Source organism: Dendrobates tinctorius, unplaced genomic scaffold (assembly GCF_039654945.1).
Source record: "Dendrobates tinctorius isolate UK_male_01 unplaced genomic scaffold, ASM3965494v1 ptg000059l, whole genome shotgun sequence".
Lineage (NCBI taxonomy): Eukaryota > Metazoa > Chordata > Amphibia > Anura > Dendrobatidae > Dendrobates > Dendrobates tinctorius.
In genome coordinates, this window is record NW_027361727.1 from 471,966 (window position 1) to 491,642 (window position 19,677).

The 19,677-nt window shown below is 46.8% G+C and overlaps 1 long non-coding RNA gene across 1 annotated transcript in view; it reads right to left on the reverse strand.

Annotated features, from left to right (window-relative positions):
* The window catches only part of LOC141092267 (uncharacterized), a 91,519-nt gene that overhangs the window by 47,968 nt on the left and 23,874 nt on the right, over positions 1–19,677 (reverse strand). The window lies entirely within an intron of this gene.

Genomic DNA, 19,677 nt, shown 5'->3' on the forward strand with positions numbered 1-19,677 from the left:
CTCCAGGTTCAGCAGTAACCCATAATAACTATCCCAGGATGTGACCGTCCAGTCTACACTTATCACAAAATTACACAAATTCTCCACATTTCTAGTGACCTCAATGGATAATGTAAGTTTCCCGCTTCTCGTCAAACACACTTCCCCACATCTAAGTGTGTACAATAGGAATGTTCAGGTCCTGCCCCTCGAGAATGCAAGAAACTGCACAGGACGCCTACTTTTGAGCGGGTGTGTAATCCACACCAGTTTTTGGACCAGGACAAGCCGAAGTTGGCTGTGATTTGCCACACTGAAGGCAAAGTGCTAAATATCAAATAAAAAAAAAACACACAAATTCACAGTTTTATCCCCTTCCTGACCTTGGATTTGCAGGGCATGTCATGGCGATTTTGCATGATCGTCGCCAGGTGTTCAGATAACATGAAAGCTAACCCAGCTCTCACTGCCAGGAGCGGTGCCCGCACTGATCTCAGCAATTTAACTCCCTAAATGCTGCGAATGATATCGATCGTAGCATATAGAGGGCAGGGAAAGGAAATGAAGCTCTCTCTCCCCACTGATCGGCGCCCCTGTGAGGTCCTGATCCTTGCCATGGTGACCCGTGTCACCAGGCTAGCAGGCTTGTTACACTTTGCTCAGCGCATGGTACAACAAGCTTGTGTGTCAGTGCAGACCTGACAGCTGTAAATCATTGCAATGCTTTATAACAGCGACCAGTGTGATAAAAGGGAAAGTTCCAAAGAGGGACTAAGTAAAAAAAAGTAAAAATAATATAAAAATAAAAATCACATAAGAGTCCTCTTTTTACCTTCAGCTTTTTTACAGATGGTGTTATGTTTGCATCAAGAATTTGCTAAAATTTCATTGACTCTATTCTTCCCTTTACCCGTGAAATGTTCCCTGTGCCATTGGCTGCAACACAACCCCAAAGCATGATTGATTCAACCCCATGTTTAATGGTTGGCGACATGTTCTTTTCCTGAAATTCCGTGTCTTTTTTTCTCCACACATACATTTTGTCATTGTGGCCAAAGAGTTCTATTTTAACTTCATCAGTCGACAGGACTTGTTTCCAAAATGCATCAGGTTGGTTTAGATGTTTTTCTTGAATACTTCTGATGCTGAATTTTATGGTGGAGAGGTTTTCTTCTGATGACTCTTCCATGAAGGCCATATTAGTGCCGGTGTCTCTGAACACTAGAACAATGTACCACAACTTCCGAGTCTGCTAAATCTTTCTGAAGGTCTTTTGCATTCAAGCGGGCATCCTGATTTTCCTCTATAGCAATCCTATGGGCAGCTCTCAGTGAAATTTTCCTTGGTCTTCCAGACCTTATCTTGGCCCCCACTGTTCCTGTTAACTGACGCTTCTTAATTACATTTCAAACTGATGAAAGAGCAACTTGAAAATCTGCTATCTTCTTATAGCCTTCTCCTTCTTTTTGGACCTCAACCATTTTCATTTTTTGAGAGCTAGGCAGCTGTTAGAAGATCCTATGGCTGCATTATTGAGGCACAAGGTCGGTCAGAGGAGGCTGGGTTTTTATAAAGCTGGGAAATTTGCATCGTTTGGCCTTTCCTATTGATGATAGTGAACAAGCCATAACCCTAACAGGATAGTTAAGGTTTGAAACCTTGACAAAGTTATCTAAGCACACAAATCTCCAAGGGTGCCCAGACTTTTGCCATATTCTAGTTTCCTTGTTCTAAATATTAAAATAATAAATTATAATGTTTGGTATTGCTGATAAAACAATATATTTGTCAGGAACACCGCACTGTACTTGCTCACTGAGCCAGTGCGCGTGTCCTGAGTGTCAGCATCCTGTCAGCGCCGGCGTGCAGCCTCCACTGAGCAGGGACTCACCCGCACTGTAGGGGTACCGGGGTCAGGTACAGCCAGAAAATACCGATGCACAGGACCTGTGGATGCCGAAATTCAGCAAGCCGGCATAGGACCTATGGTCATGTGAACGGTCATGTGACTGCAAGGGAGCGGGGCTTAGCGTCCTGCTTTCAGAGAAGCTAGAGAACTCAGAGTCAGGCAAAGCAGAGGTCATGCACTGTACAGACCAGCGAGGTACAGGAGGGATAAACAGACAGGAGGTCAGACAAAGCCAAGGGTCATACACAAGATATCAGTAACGTACCAGGGATGAGACAGAACGGATAGTCAGGGCCAAGCAGAGATCAAAACCAAACGGATGTAGAAGGTACCAAGCAGAATCCAAAGCAATATCCAGAGAACAGACCGAGTCATACACAGAGAATCAAGCAACCAGAACACAGCACAAACACACTCAGGGGTCACCACACAATGCCAAGGGCGAAAGTATAACTGACGGGGGATGGGAGCTTCCTGAGGCTATAAGAAGCCTCCCCAGAACCAATGAGAGGCCACCATAATAGGTCCCAGGTGTGCAGGTGAGAGTCTGCACTGAGGTCAGAACATTAACCCCAGAAGTGCCGGTCACCCAACATTGGTATCATGACAATATTTTTTTCATCCCACATGCTGAAAATTGTTAAATACTTAAAAACTCTGCAGTAATAGCAGGGTTTTTTTTATTCTTGGATGAAGAAAAATATAATAAAAAGTGATCAAAGACTTGCATGTAGTCCAAAATGGCTCCAATAAAAGCGACAGCTCATTACACACAAAAAAGCAAGCCTTATACAGTTCTGTTTGGACAAAAATGAAAAAGCTAGAACCCTGACAATATGATGAGCCTTCAAAAAGAAAATACAAAAACATTTTTCATGTAAAAAAAATAGTAAAATATAATTAAACTAGCTGAAGAGCCTGGCGCTGCCCGGGCATAGTAACTAACTGTGGTTAGTTATAGCAAATTATAATCATCCTCCATCCCATAGTCCCGTGCCCATATACCCATCATACATATCCACGATCCCATAGTCAAGTGCCCATATACCCATCACACATCCTCCATCCCATAGTCGAGTGCCCATATACCCATCACACATCCTCCATCCCATAGTCAACCATTATGACATCATAATGAGCGGCGGGGCTTGCAACCCATGATGACATCTGCGTCGCCATGGCAACCATTATGACATCAATGATGGGCGGGGCTTGATACACACACTTTTTCCCCATTATGTAGATAGGGGCAAAATTGTTTGGTGAATTGGAACGCGCAGGGTTAAAATTTTGCCTCACAGCATAGCCTAGGATGCTCTCGGGGTCCAGACGTGTGACTGTGCCAAATTTTGTGGCTGTAGCTGGGACGGTGCAGATGCCAATCCTCGACATACACACCCACATTGAGCTTTATATACTAGACTAGCTGAAGAGCCCGGCGCTGTCCGGGCATAGTAACTAACTGTGGTTAGTTATAGCAAATTATAATTATCCTTCATCCCATAGTCCCGTGCCCATATACCCATCATACATATCCACAATCCCATAGGCCCGTGCCCATATACCCATCATACATATCCTCTATCCCATAGTCGAGTGCCCATACATCCATCATACATCCTCCATCCCATAGTCCCATGCTCATATACCTTTAGGGAAGGTGACCTGACGGGTGCACGGACTTGTCAGACTAGAAAGAGAAGGGTTGCACACTTTAGACAGATATCAGTTATGACAGTGGGGAAACAGCAAGGAAAGTGTAGATGACGTGCAGTACCTTGGGTTGACCACAAGATGGCAGGGAGGAGTGTGAGTTCAGGACTTGACAGCAGCTTAGGGCTTTAGAAACCGTTGATCATGGGGGGCGGAGTTACAGGGAACCGGGAAAGATATAAATTTGACAGGAGGGTTCGAGAAAGTTCCAGTCCCCGGGAGGAGCTCAAGAGACAAGAAGTCTGTGACAATTGGAGTGTTGTGAGGAGAGCTAAACCAGGGGACTGAGGAGAAAGGAAGTCAGGGGGGTGGTCCTGACACAAAGTTGTTATGAATGAGTCACCGAGGAGGAAAAACAAAAACAAGCTAAGCCACAGAAAACCAGAGGTTGGTAGCTAAGCGGATTGCAGACCCCTGATCCTATCCACACAACTAGGAGTAGCCGAGGAGTGTGCCTACAATGATCCTAGACTCCTCCTCACAGCCGGAGAACTAAATAAGCCTAAAGCAAGAAAAGGGGAAATCTAAACTGCCCCAGAGCAGACCCCAAAGCAATAGACAGCCCCCAAACATGTATTGTCAGTGAGACAAGATGAAAACACAAACACAGATAGAAAGATAGGCTGAGCAAACGATGGGGCCCACACTAACTAGAAAGGACAGGAAAGGAAAGATGCTGCCTGCAATCACGCACAAAAACCCTGCCAAAAAATGTCCAACACTTTCTGATAACAAAAACCCTGAAGTCGCTAGACTTCAATTCCCTATATCAGCACTCTGATATATTCTGAAGATAGAGCAAAAAGAGACCAATCTGATCAGAGACAAAAAACAAACTGGCATAAACAGAGACATAAGAATGGAAATTCAGCACAGCCCCAGCAGGGGCTGGCTGACCACAAAAACTGAGTAAACCAGACCAAATCTCATGAGAAAAAAATAGCAGAGCACACTTAGCTTGGGAAGGCAGGAACAGAGCTGGAAACCAGAACCTCAGGGCAGGAAAAAATCACCAGCACAAAATTAGGGAGTCGGCTGTCTTAAATCCAGTCAGAGACTCCTGATGTCCACTCACAATCCTCCTCCTCAGGTGGCAGGTCTCTGCCATTTAGATCAGCTTCATTGCCTACTGTTACCACCAGAGGGAGCCCGGATGGAGAACTCACAACTCCTCTGTCAACACAGCCAGCTCCAGCACCCTCATCAGAAGCCAGAGGTAAACCAGAAAATGAGTTCACAACACAAAGTACCACAGTACAGACGAGGCCCCGGGGGAAAAAAAACAGAATTAATGCCGACAACAGATCAGTAAAATTGCTGTCGGTGTACAGGCCTAAGGCGGCCACAGTGACTGAGCTGTCAGGAACGTCAATAAGTTTGAAAAAGGGACGGTGCGTTTATTTACGTCTCTAGTGCAAAGTACGGTGTGTGTAACGGGGCCTAGAAACGGAGGGCCGAGAAAAGGATTGCGGTGTATTGCTGGGGCCGTCAGATGGACGGCGAGAAATAAACTTGGACCTGTTGCACCTGAAAGTTGCCTCCATCTTGTGTCTGTTACGTCACTGTGCGATATACAGAGGGACCACCCTCCAGTCCGGCCCACGACCCTACACTTGGCGTAGTCGGCAGGATCGCCGCCGCTAATACGACACCCTCCGCGACAGGCCTGTGTCTGAAGAACTGAGAAAAACTTGGACTGCTCTATTTTGGAATATAAACACCTGTGGATTATCAATTACTGACCTGTGGATTACAAATTGGGACGCTGTGGCGGATCTGCGTTGCATGCAGAGAATCCAAGGCAGCAGCGGGTTCTGCCCAAGATGGCGGTATTACTCCAACGCAGTGGAGAGCTCCGGGTGTTTGCCATTGTTCCAGATGGACTGGGGCCCCCTCCAACGTACTCTTGGGGGAAATGATATGTGCCATGAGGCCGACGGTCCCACATACTGGACCCAGGCAGCTGGGTGGGAAAGCCTGCCATTGCCCCACCCAACAGAGGGAGTGACATGGAAGAAAAGGTTGGCTGCGGCTGTTTGGCGCCATTTGACTGTTGCCCACCGGACGGGATGTGATGCTGTGGTTGTCGAGGCATCGGACACCTGGAGTGGCGATGGCGTCGAGAGATTGAGTCTCGCTGGGAGACTTGCTCCTTAGAGTCGCGGGCAGTCATCAGGATCTCGGGCGAAGGAGAGAAGCGATTGCGGGCCCCGCGGGAGCGGTCGCCGAAGATACCACCGGAGAGCCTCTCCGCGGAACCCCCGAGCCTGGGGTCTGGCCCCGCCAGACGGCGGGGTGAAGAATGGAGGCGGCGGGATGAGCCATGAGATGATATGGCGGAGACCGTGGCGCCGGGGAAGGGGAGCGTTCCCCCGACTCCGCCGGCGGCTCCGCAAGCGACCCCCATCACTTGGCCGCAATACGCGGCCTCCTGTGTTCCTGGAAGCCTGGCCGTGGAAGACTCTGCGACTTACGCCGGGCTGAGTGATGCCCTCGCTCCCGTCCCCGAGCCACCCTGCCTGGTGTCGCCGGTGCGGAGCCTGTCCGCGGAAGGCGCTGCTGCATCCCCCCGGCCAGCAGCGGCCTCGTTTCCGAAACTGACTGCTACTTCGGTCCTGTCAGCAACTCCAGATGCGGCCTACTTGTTAGGCCCTGCGGCCCATTCACCAGGAACTACGGATGTCCCTACCCGCCGCCCGGCCCCAGCGGCTGCTGGGCCGCTGACATCAACGGCCGCCTCTGCCCCGCTCTCAACTATGACTGAGTCCTCCCGCCCACCGGACTCTGGGGCCTATGCCGGACCCTCCGTTTGGGTTGCAGAGGTCATCAGAAAGAAGAAGGCCAGGGAGCAGGAAGTTTGGAATCTGCTCCATGAGAGGGGAGAGGCTGGCATGGCGACCACATGATCCATGGGACGGCTCGTATACACTAACCTGCAAAAGGGGTACGGGTTCATCCGAGACCTCACAACCAGCCAGAAAGTGTATATTAATGTGACCTCTATCCGCCACGGCCGGGCCTTGCAAGAAGGGGACTTGGTACAAGGAGTATTGTCCCTGCTGTTACTATGCGGTAGCCGTGCTTGCTGAACCCGAGGACCACGAGCCCCCATAAGAAGGACTCTAAGGACACTCCCTGCATCCTGAGAGCTCCACGGCTGTGGGGTCCCTTGCTACCGGCCACTAGAAGGTGGCGTGGACTGTTGGGAATTCGCTGCGCCGTTGTGCCGACTACGGGGACAGTTTACCTCCTGGTGAAAGGAAAATGTTTTTGTTGTTGTTGTTACTAAAAGTTTTTGATTGCCTGACATGGCGGGGATGCAATTAACCCCTTAACCCCCAAGGGTGGTTTGCACGTTCATGACTGGGCCAATTTTTACAATTCTGACCACTGTCCCTTTATGAGGTAATAACTCTGAAAACGCTTCCATGGATCCTGGTGATTCTGACATTGTTTTCTCGTGACATATTGTACTTCATGTTAGTGGTAAAATTTCATTCAAATAACTTGCGTTTATTTGTGAAAAAAACGGAAAGTTGGCGAAAGTTTTTAAAATTTCGCAATTTTCCAACTTTGAATTTTTATGCCCTTAAATCACAAAGATATGGCACACAAAAAACTTAATAAGTAACATTTCCCACATGTTTACTTTACATCAGCACAATTTTGGAACCAACATTTTTTTTTGTTAGGACGTTATAAGGGTTAAAAGTTGACCAGCGATTTCTCATTTTTGCAACACCATTTTATTTTTACGGACCACATCACATTTGAAGCCATTTTGAGGGGTCTATATGATAGAAAATACCCAAACGTGACACCATTCTAAAAACTTCACCCCTTAAGGTGCTCAAAACCACATTCAAGAAGTTTATTAACCCTTCAGGTGCGCCACAGGAATTTTTTGAATATTTAAAAAAAAAAATGAACATTTAATTTTTTTTCACAAAAAAAATACTTCAGGTTCAATATTTTTTATTTTACCAAGGGTAACAGGAGAAATTGGACTGCAAAAGTTATTGTGCAGTTTGTCCTGAGTACGCTGATACCTGATATGTGTGGGGGAACCACTGTTTAGGCGCATGGCTGAGCTCAGAAGGGAAGGAGCGGTGGTTGACTTTTTCAATGCAAAATTGGCTGGAATTCAGATCGGACGTCATGTCACGTTTGGAGAGTCCCTGATGTACCTAAACAGTGGAAACCCCCCACAAATGACACCATTTTGGAAACTAGACCCCCTAAGGAACTTATCTAGATGTGTGGTGAGCACTTTGAACTCCCAAGTGCTTCACAGAAGTTTATAACGCCCGGGCGCGAAAATAGCAAAATCATTTTTTTCCACATTTTTGCCCCCAATTTTTTATTTTTCTAAGGGTAACAGGAGAAATTGGACCCCAAAAGTAGTTTTGCAATTTGTCCTGAGTAGGCTGATACCCTATATGTGGGGGTAAAACACTGTTTGGGCGCATGGCAGAGCTTGGAAGGGAAGGAGCACCATTTGACTTTTTCAACGCAGAATTGGCTGGAATTGAGATCAGACGCCATGTTGCATTTGGAGAGCACCTGATGTGCTCAAACAGTGGAAACCCCCCAATTAAAACTCCAACCCTAAGACCAACACACCCCTAACCCTAATCTCAGCCCTAACTCTAGCCCTAGCCCTAATGGGAAAATGGAAATAAATACATTTTCTTTTAATTTTATTATTTTTCCCTAACTAAGGGGGTGATAACGGGGGGTTTGATTTACTATTTATGGCGGTTTTTATTTTTGGCAACTGTCATACGCTAAAAGACGCTTTTTATTGTAAAAATAGTTTTTGCATCACCACATATTGAGAACTATAATTTTTCCATATTTTGACCCACCGAGTCATGTGAGGTCTTATTTTTTGCAGGACGAGCTGACGTTTTTATTGGTGTAATGTTCGTGCACATGACATTTTTTGATCGCTTTTTATTCTAATTTTTGGGACGCAGAATGAACAAAAACCAGCGTTTCATGAATTTCTTTTGGGGGTGCGTTTACATCGTTCCAAAACTCAAGATAAAAAGCGGACGGCACCGCTGTTACCATGTGACTTCAAATGATGTGCGGCATACAGAAGTCCAGCACCTGGGAATCTCGGGTGCCAGACCTGGAAAAAGTCGATCCTGGGAATCCATGCAAAGAGAAGAGGTCGCACTCATCGAGATGGAAGTTTCACTGATTTATTGACATATCATGAACATGTCAAGTCGGGGGAATGACATAAGGAGTGCAAGAAAGGCTGACAACGGCCGTTTCGCGCTGCTCGAGCGCTTCAACGGGTCAGGTTTTAAATCGTTCCGCCTGCGGTAAAATTGACAAAGCGGTTTTATTCTTTGGGTCAGTACGGTTACAGCGATACCTCATATATATTGCTTATTTATGTTTTGGCGCTTTTATGCAATGAAAACAATTTTATATAAAAAATAATTATTTTTGCATTGCTTTATTCTGCGAGCTATAACTTTTTTATTTTTTTGCTGATGATGCTGTGTGGCAGCTCGTGTTTTGCGGGGCAAGATGACGTTTTCAGCGGTACCATGGATATTTATATGCGTCTTTTTGATTGCGCGTTATTGCACTTTTTGTTCGGCGGTATGATAATAAATCATTATTTTGCTTCGTTTTTTATTTTTTAAGGGGTTCGCTAAAGGGGTTAACTAATGGGACAGTTTTATAGGGTGGGTCGTTACGGACGTGGCGATACCAAATATGTGTACTTGTATTGGTTTTTTTTTTATTAACAAAAAATGAATTTATTAGGGAATTTTTTTTTTTATTATTTATTTAGCGATTTTTTAAAAATTATTTTTACACTTTTTTTTAACTTTATTACATTGTCCCAGGTGGGACATCACTGTCCTGTGACTGATCGCTGATCTGTCACATCACCGATTACTTACCCCATGGCACGGTCTCTGTAGCCCCCAGCTTCTCCACGGTCTCCCTTCCTGCCTTCAGCGGTCACGTGGTACCGCTCATTAAACTCAAGAATATTTATCTTATGGGGGCATAATCTATGGAGTATCTTATGGGGGAATAATCTATGGAGCATCTCATGAGGGCATAATCTATGGAGCATCTTATGGGGCCATAACCTTTATGGAGCATTATATGGGGCATTGTTATAAGCTCATTTTCTGCTCCACCAGCTGGGAGTTCTCCTTCCGTTCTCCCTCTGGTGGTGACAGGAGGTAGTGAGGTTGGTTTAATTGGTAATGGTCTGCCACCTGATGAGGAGGATAATGATTGGATCTCTGGAGTATCAGACTGGATATAAGACAGCCGACGCCCTATCCTGGTGCTGGTGATTCAGTCTGTTTCTCAGGTCTTGGACTTCAGCTGTGCTCCAGTCTTCTCAAGTTAAGTTTGTTTTTGCTTATGTTCACACTTACTCTTGTTGGTCAACTCAGTTTTTGTGTGGTTAGCCAGCCCGGCTGGGCTGTGCTGAATTTCCACTTTTATCTGTATTTGCCAATTTGCCTTTTTGTCCTTTATTAGATTGGCCTCTTTTTTGCTCTGTCTCAGAATATTTCAGAGTGCTGATATAGTGGGAGCAGTCTAGTGACTTCAGGGTTAATTTTGTTATCAGAAGTGTTGGACATTATTTTTGGTAGGGTTTTTTGGCAGATTGCAGACAGTTTCTTTCCTTTCAAGTTAGTTTGGCCCCATCGTTTGCTCAGCCTATTTTTCTGCCTTTGTTTGTGTTTTCATCTTGCTTCACCGTCAACACATGTGGGGGGCTGTCTTTCCTTTGGGGTCTGCTCTGGGGAAGTTAGTTTTCCTCTTTTCTTACTTTAGGCTTATTTAGCTCTCCGGTTGTGACGAGACGTCCAGGACCATCGTAGGCACGCTCCACGACTACTGCTAGTTGTGTGTTAAGATCAGGGATCTGCAATCTGCATAGTTACCAACCTCTCTGGTTTTCTGAGACTTAGCGTGTGTTGCTTTTTTCTCCTTGGTGACCCATTCATAACAGGGCATATTATTCTATGGAGCATCTTACGGGGGCATTACTAACCTTTGTGCAGCATTATATGGGGTGTATTTTGCATGGAGCATCATATGAGGCCATCATGAACTGTATGGGGGCATATTCTATGGGGCAGCATGATGGCATAGTCTATGGAGCAGCATATAGGGGCATAGTCTATGGAGCAGCATATGGGGGCATAATCTATGGAGCATTTTATGGGGGCATAATCTATGGAGCATATTATGAAGGCAAAATCTATGGAGCATCTTATGGGGGAATAATCTATGGAGCATCTTATGGGGCCATAACCTTTATGGTGAATTATATGGGGCATATTATTCTATGGAGCATCTTATGGGGGCATTATTAACCTTTGTGCAGCATTATATGGGGTGTATTTTGTATGGAGCATCATATGAGGCCATCGTGAACTGTATGGGGGCATATTCTATGGGGCAGCATATGGGGCATAATCTATGGAGCATTTTATGGGGGCATAATCTATGGAGCATCTTATGGGGAATAATCTATGGAGCATCTTATGAGGGCATAATCTATGGAGAATCTTATGGGGCCATAACCTTTATGGAGCATTATATGGGGCATATTATTCTATGGAGCATCTTATGGGGGCATTGTTAATCTTTGTGCAGCATTATATGGGGTGTATTTTGTATGGGGCATCATAGGGCCCATCATGAACTGTATGGAGCATTATATGGGGCTCCTGATTCAATGTGGATATTCAAAAACATTTAAGCTACGGATGTCTCAATTTATTTTACTTTTATTGGTATCTATTTTTATTTTTGAAATTTACCAGTAGCTGCTGCATTTTCCACCCTAGGCTTATACGTGAGTCAATAAGTTTTCCTAGTTTTTTGTGGAAAAAATAGGGGGGTTGGATTATACATGGGTCGGCTTATACATGAGTATATACTGCAATTATTAAAATATGGTGACAAAAAAAGTTTTTTTTTTAATGTAAATTTTTGGGCAAACATCCAGAAAAATAAAGAAAAAATTATTTTGAAATTGTCGTGATCGTATTAACTCAGAGAATAAAGATGACATGAACAAAATATAAAATTGATTCCACCCAGTGGGCACAGAAAAAAAATATAAAAAAGTTGCATGTACCACAGAATGGCACCAATGTAAACTACAGCTAGTAGTGCAAACGATAAGACTATGTGCACACGCTGCGGATTCACCCGTGGATTTGTATCTGTGGATCCGCAGGTAAAATGACCTGGGGTTTTACCTGCAGATTTGCCTGCGGTTTTCCCCTGCGGTTTGTCACCTGGACAATGGAATAGGTGGCAAACCGCAAAGGAATCCACAGAAAGAATTGACATGTCAATTCCTTCTGCGGATTCAAAACCGCAGCTTTTCCGCAGTTGAAAAACCGCAGCATGTGCACTGCGGATTTTAAGTCACAGACTTACATTGTACTGTACACTGTCTGCAGAACTGCTGGCGATCCGCAGAGGTCAAATCCGCAGCGGATCCGCAGCAGAATCCGCAGCGTGTGCACATAGCCTAAGCCCTCGTACAGCTCAGCTGTCGGAAAACCGTGAAATTATAGGTCTCACAATTTGCTGACCCAAAATCAAAAGAATTTTTTTTTTCCATTGAGCATATTAATTGTACAAAAGTAAGCTATATAAATTTGGTATTTCCATATTTGATCTATCCAAAACAACCTGCTTACATTCCTCCCTGGGAAAAAATGCCTTCACTTTTACTAAAAACTTTATCACTCCTGGAACAAGCCAATAAAGGTGAAAACTGTCTGTGATACTACGGGGTTAAGGTTTGTGGGTTCTTCTATTTTTGTCCTGTAAAAGTAAAGGGGACCGTTCTGTGACAGGACAGGGGGAGGTTGTGGACAACATGAATGCTTCAGTCAGAACGTTGCTTATGACAAGTTTCACCCCTTAATGACGAATGACGGGTATAGCACGTCATGCTCTGGTGTCATCCGCATCACGCCGTGCTATACCCGTCATGGATTTAACCTGTCCTGTGTGTAAACAGACTAACCACAACGTGCGATCGGCGAGAGGAGCAGAAACATCATCACTTCTCTCTCAATCACTGCCAAGAGCTCGGCTTAGCTGACAACTGAGCTTCTGTGGTAATAGCCATGGCCGTGCCGCCATTGTTCCTAGCTGATTAACTCTTTAGATGCAACGATTGATGGTGACTGCAGCATTTAGAAGGCCGTGACAGGGAGTGGGCTCCCTCTCTCACACCCATCAGCACTCCTGCAAAGCAATCATCAGGAGTCATTAGTAGTCACGGCACATAGAGGTCAAACAATTACCTCCTGATCTGCCAGGTACGGTGGCCTGTTAGACCCAGCCTTAGGCCGGCGTCACACTAGAGAGGAATACGGACGAGTGAGAGGCGATAAAAAAACGCATTGCCCACGGACCAATGATTCTCTATGGGACAGCTCCCACCAGCCGAATATTTCTCTCGTATTTTCTACGCTCCGTGTCAGTCGCAGAATGCTGTGATTGTCAGCGTACTATGACCGTAGTACACCAATGCAAGTCTATGGGTGCGCAAAAAAAAAAAAAAATCGCGTTACACACGGACCACCCATGTGACTGGCGAGAAATACGCAAGACTTTTCCTGGTCACAGGAAATGGGCCAATCCATCATCAGGAAGCATAGACATGCAAATTAGCTCAAATAGCGCTCCAGACATCCAGGAAGTACGCCTCCACGGAGTCCTGCAGCGTCATGTCTGGCCACATTAATGTGGAGCTCCTAACTGTGTTGGTACAGGAAAGACCCGAACTTTGGGACCAACGGGATGCCCATTATTCTGACCGGGGCCGCAAAGAGGCGGCATGGAGGTGCATCTGTGTGCACATGTTCCCAGACTATGCCCAACGGCCACGTGAGGAGCAACAACACATTCGTAAGTAAATGTCATTTTTACCAATCAGCTTAAAGGCCAGATGTGAGCTTTTTTAAATGTAGCCCCTACAATCCTAGACTGTGTATGTAGGTATCCCTGTATAGTAAAGAAAAATATACATCAAAACCACCCCCTACTACGCCACGTGACTACGTGAAATGTTAGGAATATTGCTTGGCACAATTCCCAAAGGTCACAGTCCCTTTTCACTTCACATTGCAGTTGAGGATGTGATGACGCTGGCGCAGCATCCGCGACCAGTACCGGCAGGAAAGACAGCAGAGGGCCAGGAGTGGGTCAGCAGCACCGACCAAGCGGAAATACATCTATTTTGACCGCTTGGCATTTTTGGCACCCAGTATGGATCTCAGACTGTAAGTACAGACATCACACCACATGACACATATGCTTTTTAGGGTCAGAGCTACATTTGTTTTTTTGTACATTTCCTAACAGAACTCAGTCCAACCTCACAGAGAGGGAGACAGGGTTGGATACTGAGCCCATTATAGACCCGGACGTGGATGTGAAGAGGTGGCTGGCCCATCTTCTGACCAGAGCTTTTGCAACCCCCATGCTCCACCAGCATCAGGCCCAGCATCAGGTTCTGCACCTGGTCCAGACCCAGCAGAGCCACCAGCAGCCAGCAACTTAGGCTACTTTCACATTAGCGTCGTGCGACGCATGTCGCAATGCGTTGTTTTAGGGAAAAAACGCATCCTGCAAAGTTGCCCACAGGATGCGTTTTTTCTCCATTGACTTACATTAGCGACGCACTGCCACACGTCTCATCCGTCGTGCGACGGATGTGTCGTGTTTTGGCAGCCGCGCCGCAAAAAAAAGTTACATGGAATGTTTTTTGTGCGTCGTTTCCATTTTCGACCGCGCATGCGCGGGCGAAACTCCGCCCCCTCCTCCCAGGACATTACAATGGGGCAGCGGATGCGATGAAAAACTGCATCCGCTGCCCCCATTGTGCACGCCTTGCACAGCGTGCGACGGTACGTCGCCCCAACGCAGGGTGACAGCCGTCGCACAAAGCTAATGTGAAAGTAGCCTTAGAAGACCCTGGCAACAGCAGCAGCCCTACTGGCCGTGTTGAGGGGTCCCCCCAGCCTGCAGCCGTAGGCCGCCATGGGGACGGAAAAGGGACAACACTGCCTCTGATACCCGGAGGCATATAGCACAGGTGTCCTAATTTACCTGTCCAGGGCTGCCCAGGATGAGGGTGGAGAGGCATATTCCCGTAGCCTGGCCCAGTACCTCCGTCCCCTACCCCGTGAGGTGAGGCTACGTGTGTGCGGATCCATTCAGATCCTAATTGATGCATGCACACACCCCAATGACCCATATGAGTTGTTTGAGTATCTTGAGAGGTGGCAGCTCTCAACCTGTAACCGTCTCCGCCTTGTTTGACAACCAGCTGTGCATGCTCAATCAGGATCTGAGTGTCTGCCTGCACGTTTGCCTACACCTCCACCCATTCCCCTACCCAAAACCAACCTTGGCCACAACAGGGCCAAATGGCAGCCTATAACCAACCTGCCCACTTGTACAGACCTGGTGTTGGAGGCTGGCCCCAACCTGGGTTTGGACGACATGGTCATATTGGGGGGTATGATGGACGTGGCTACAATCAGCCACAGGATTATAATCGACAGTATCCTTATGGTCTCTTTGGTGCGCAGCTGCAGGAACATGGCCACATCTTCCCACAGGGCCAAGATCATCCACCCCAACAGGGTGATGGTCAAGCTGGGCACCCCAACACCCAACAAAGAGATGAAGGCCTCCCGCCATCACCTCCACCAAGCTACCAGCAGTTATACAATAGCTAATTGTTTAGTATATTTTTTTTGTTGATATTTATAATTTCTTGTTACCTCTTTGTGTGTCAAAAAATGACAATGTTATATACAGAAAAGGCTAAATGGCCTGGGCAATTTCTGCTATATGACAAAAATATGGTACACAGTATTGTAAGCTATTTTTTTAATTTATAAAACCTTTGAAAATGCATCTTTGGCCTTCTTCCTGAATTATTTTAGGCATTCGAATAAGTAAGTCAACTTTATCACATATAAACAGACAACACAAATCATAGAACACCAAACAAAAAAAAATTATATACACACACATAAGAACATCACAACATAGATACAGCCTGATCTTGCCAGGTAGTAGAACCATGAGGTGAAACAAAATTCTGGGTGGATATAAGGCACCACTTCTTGATTTGAGCCTGGCAGCTGACATGGTGGTGGTAGGTCCAACAGGTTATTGCGCAGCCGTTTTTTCTAACATATTATACAAGTTGCTTCTCAGCACAAAAGAATTTTGCAAATCCTGTATTATACTCCAGAGCTGCACTCACTATTCTGCTGGTTGAGTAACTGTGTGCAGGATGCAAGTATCAGTACAGGATAAGTAATGTAATGTACATAGTGACTCCAGCAGCAGAATAGTGAGTGCAGCTCTGGGGTATAATACAGGATGTAACTCAGGATCAGTAATGTAATGTGTGTACATAGTGACTCCAGCAGCAGAATAGTGAGTGCAGCTCTGGGCTATAATACAGGATGTAACTCAGGATCAGTAATGTAATGTGTGTACATAGTGACTCCAGCAGCAGAATAGTGAGTGAAGTTCTGGAGTATAATACAGGATGTAACTCAGGATCAGTAATGTAATGTATGTACATATTGACTCCAGCAGAATAGTGAGTGCAGCTCTGGGGTATAAGGGTATGTGCACACGCTGCGGATTCTGCTGCAATCTGCAGCAGATTTTGCCCTGCGGATCCGCAGCAGTTCCACAGGCATTGACAGTACCATGTTAGCCAATGGGATTTCAAATCCGCAGTGCACATGCTGTGGATTTTTCCGCGTGGATTTGCTGCGGTTTAAATCCACAGCATGTCAATTCTTTCTGCGGATTCCACAGTGGTTTGACACCTGTTCCATTGTCCAGGTGTCAAACCGCAGGGGAAAACCGCTGGCAAATCCGCAGGAAAACCACAGGTCACTTTACCTGCAAATCCGTGTGGAAAAATCCGCAGGTGGATCCGCAGCGTGTGCACTCACCCTAATACAGGATGGATGTAATGCAGGATCAGTAATGTATGTACACAGTGACTGCATTAGCAGAATAGTGAGTGCAGCTCTGGAGTATAATACAGGATGCAACTCAGGATCAGTAATGTATGCACATAGTGACTGCACCAGCAGAATAGTGAGTGCAGCTCTGGGGTATAATACAGGATGTAAGTCAGGATCAGTAATGTAATGTATGTACACAGTAACTGCACCAGCTGAATAGTGAGTGCAGCTCTGGGGTATAATACAGGATGTAACTCAGGATCAGTAATGTAATGTAAGTACACAGTGACTGCACCAGCTGAATAGTGAGTGCAGCTCTGGGGTATAATACAGGATGTAACTCAGGATCAGTAATGTATGTACACCGTGACTGCACCAGCAGAATAGTGAGTGCAGCTCTGGAGTATAATACAGGATGTAACTCAGGATCAGTAATGTAATGTATATACACAGTGTCTGCACCAGCAGAAAAGTGAGTGCAGCTCTGGGGTATAATACAGGATGTAACTCAGGATCAGTAATGTATGTACACAGTGACTGCACCAGCAGAATAGTGAGTGCAGCTCTGGAGTATAATACAGGATGTAACTCAGGATCAGTAATGTAATGTATGTACACAGTGTCTGCACCAGCAGAATAGTGAGTGCAGCTCTGGGGTATAATACAGGATGTAACTCAGGATCAGTAATGTAATGTATGTACACAGTGACTGCACCAGCAGAATAGTGAGTGCAGCCAGGACCGGATTAAGGTTGGTGGGGGCCCCTGGGCAGAAAATCTGGTGGGGGCCCCCATATCATTAACATTTTAGCCATAACAGAGCGCGAACTGTAGCACTCAGATGTACAATCTAATCTTATCCTCTTGTTCTGCCACATTCAGATTTACAGTACTACAATAGAGATACAGTCCAGGATAACTCAAAGCAGTCCAATTATAGACAGAAAGAGTTACTCACATTTTTTTTTAATGAAGCCAATGTTAAGACAGCCAAGGAATAATAAAAATGCAGAAAGGGAAAGTTTTCACCGGCAGCAATTGTTGCTAACTACTGTATAACAATATGCTCTCTATTGTATTATCTCCGGAGTACAGCTTCCCCCCCCCCACGCAAGGGTATACAGCTCTTGCCCCCTACAAGGGTATACAGGCAGCTTTCCCCCCCATGGGAATACAACTGCCCCCCAACGGGTATACAGCTCTTGCCCCCTACAAGGGTATACAGGCAGCTGTCCCCCCCCCAAGGTTATACAGTTCTCCAATGTTTCGTCTTTATACAGTTCCCTCCTCCAGGTATACAGGCCCAAATGTACAGCTCCCCTCTCGCGCATACAGCTCCCCCGATTAATATATAGCTAGCTGGATCCTGGAGGCAAGGGGGTTAATCACCGTGGCGCTGCAGAGTTGATTGGCGGGTACACAGCAGGCGGCGGGCGCACGATGCTCGTGAACGCGGCGAGCAGGCAGAGGAGATCCACAGGACAGGAGGCGTGACAGAAAGAAAGAACAGAGAAAAAAGAAAACAGAGAAAGAAAGAACAGAGAAAGAAAGAAGAAAGAACAGAGAGAGAGAGAGAGAGAGAGAGAGAGAGAGAGAAAAAAAAAAAAAAAAGAAAGATTAGAGAGATAAAGAAACAGAGATAGAAAGATTCTATAAAGATACTATAGCAGCCCGGCTCCCACTGTAGTGCCCACCTGAGCCTCCCGATGCAGGAAATATAACGATCCACTCACATGGCCGACATCCCCAAGTTCAAGGCGATCCTGCTGTCTGCGCTGTTGGAGGAGGAATAATGGAGCCTCCAGCACCGACCTCCACCCGCACTCCACATAGAGAATAATGGAGCCTCCAGCACCTACCTCCACCCGCACTCCATATAGAGAATAATGGAACCTCCAGCACCGACCTCCACCCGCAGAGCCGCACTCCACAGAGAATAATGGAGCCTCCAGCACCGACCTCCACCCGCAGAGCCGCACTCCACATAGAGAATAATGGAGCCTCCGGCACCGACCTCCACCCGCAGAGCCGCACTCCACATAGAGAATAATGGAGCCTCCGGCACCGACCTCCACCCGCAGAGTCGCACTCCACATAGAGAATAATGGAGCCTCCGGCACCTACCTCCATCCGCAGAGCCGCACTCCACATAGAGAATAATGGAGCCTTCAGCACCGACCTCCACCCGCAGAGCCCCACTCCACATAGAGAATAATGGAGCCTCCGGTACCGACCTCCACCCGCAGAGCCGCACTCTACATAGAGAATAATGGAGCCTCCAGCACCTACCTCCACCCGCAGAGCCGCACTCCACATAGAGAATAATGGAGCCTCCAGCACCTACCTCCACCCGCAGAGCCGCACTCCACATAGAGAATAATGGAGCCTCCAGCACCTACCTCCACCCGCAGAGCCGCACTCCACATAGAGAATAATGGAGCCTCCGGTACCGACCTCCACCCGCAGAGCCGCACTCCACATAGAGAATAATGGAGCCTCCGGCACCGACCTCCACCCGCAGAGCCGCACTCCACATAGAGAATAATGGAGCCTCCAGCACCGACCTCCACCCACAGACCCGCACTCCACAGAGAATAATGGAGCCTCCGGCACCTACCTCCACCCGCAGAGCCGCACTCCACATAGAGAATAATGGAGCCTCCAGCACCGACCTCCACCCGCAGAGCCACACTCCACATAGAGAATAATGGGGCCTCCAGCACCGACCTCCACCCGCAGAGCCACACTCCACATAGTGAATAATGGAGCCTCCAGCACCGACCTCCACATAGAGAATAATGGAGCCTCCAGCACCGACCTCCACCCGCAGAGCCACACTCCACATAGAGAATAATGGAGCCTCCAGCACCGACCTCCACCCGCAGAGCCACACTCCACATAGAGAATAATGGAGCCTCCAGCACCGACCTCCACCCGCAGAGCCACACTCCACATAGAGAATAATGGGGCCTCCAGCACCGACCTCCACCCGCAGAGCCACACTCCACATAGTGAATAATGGAGCCTCCAGCACCGACC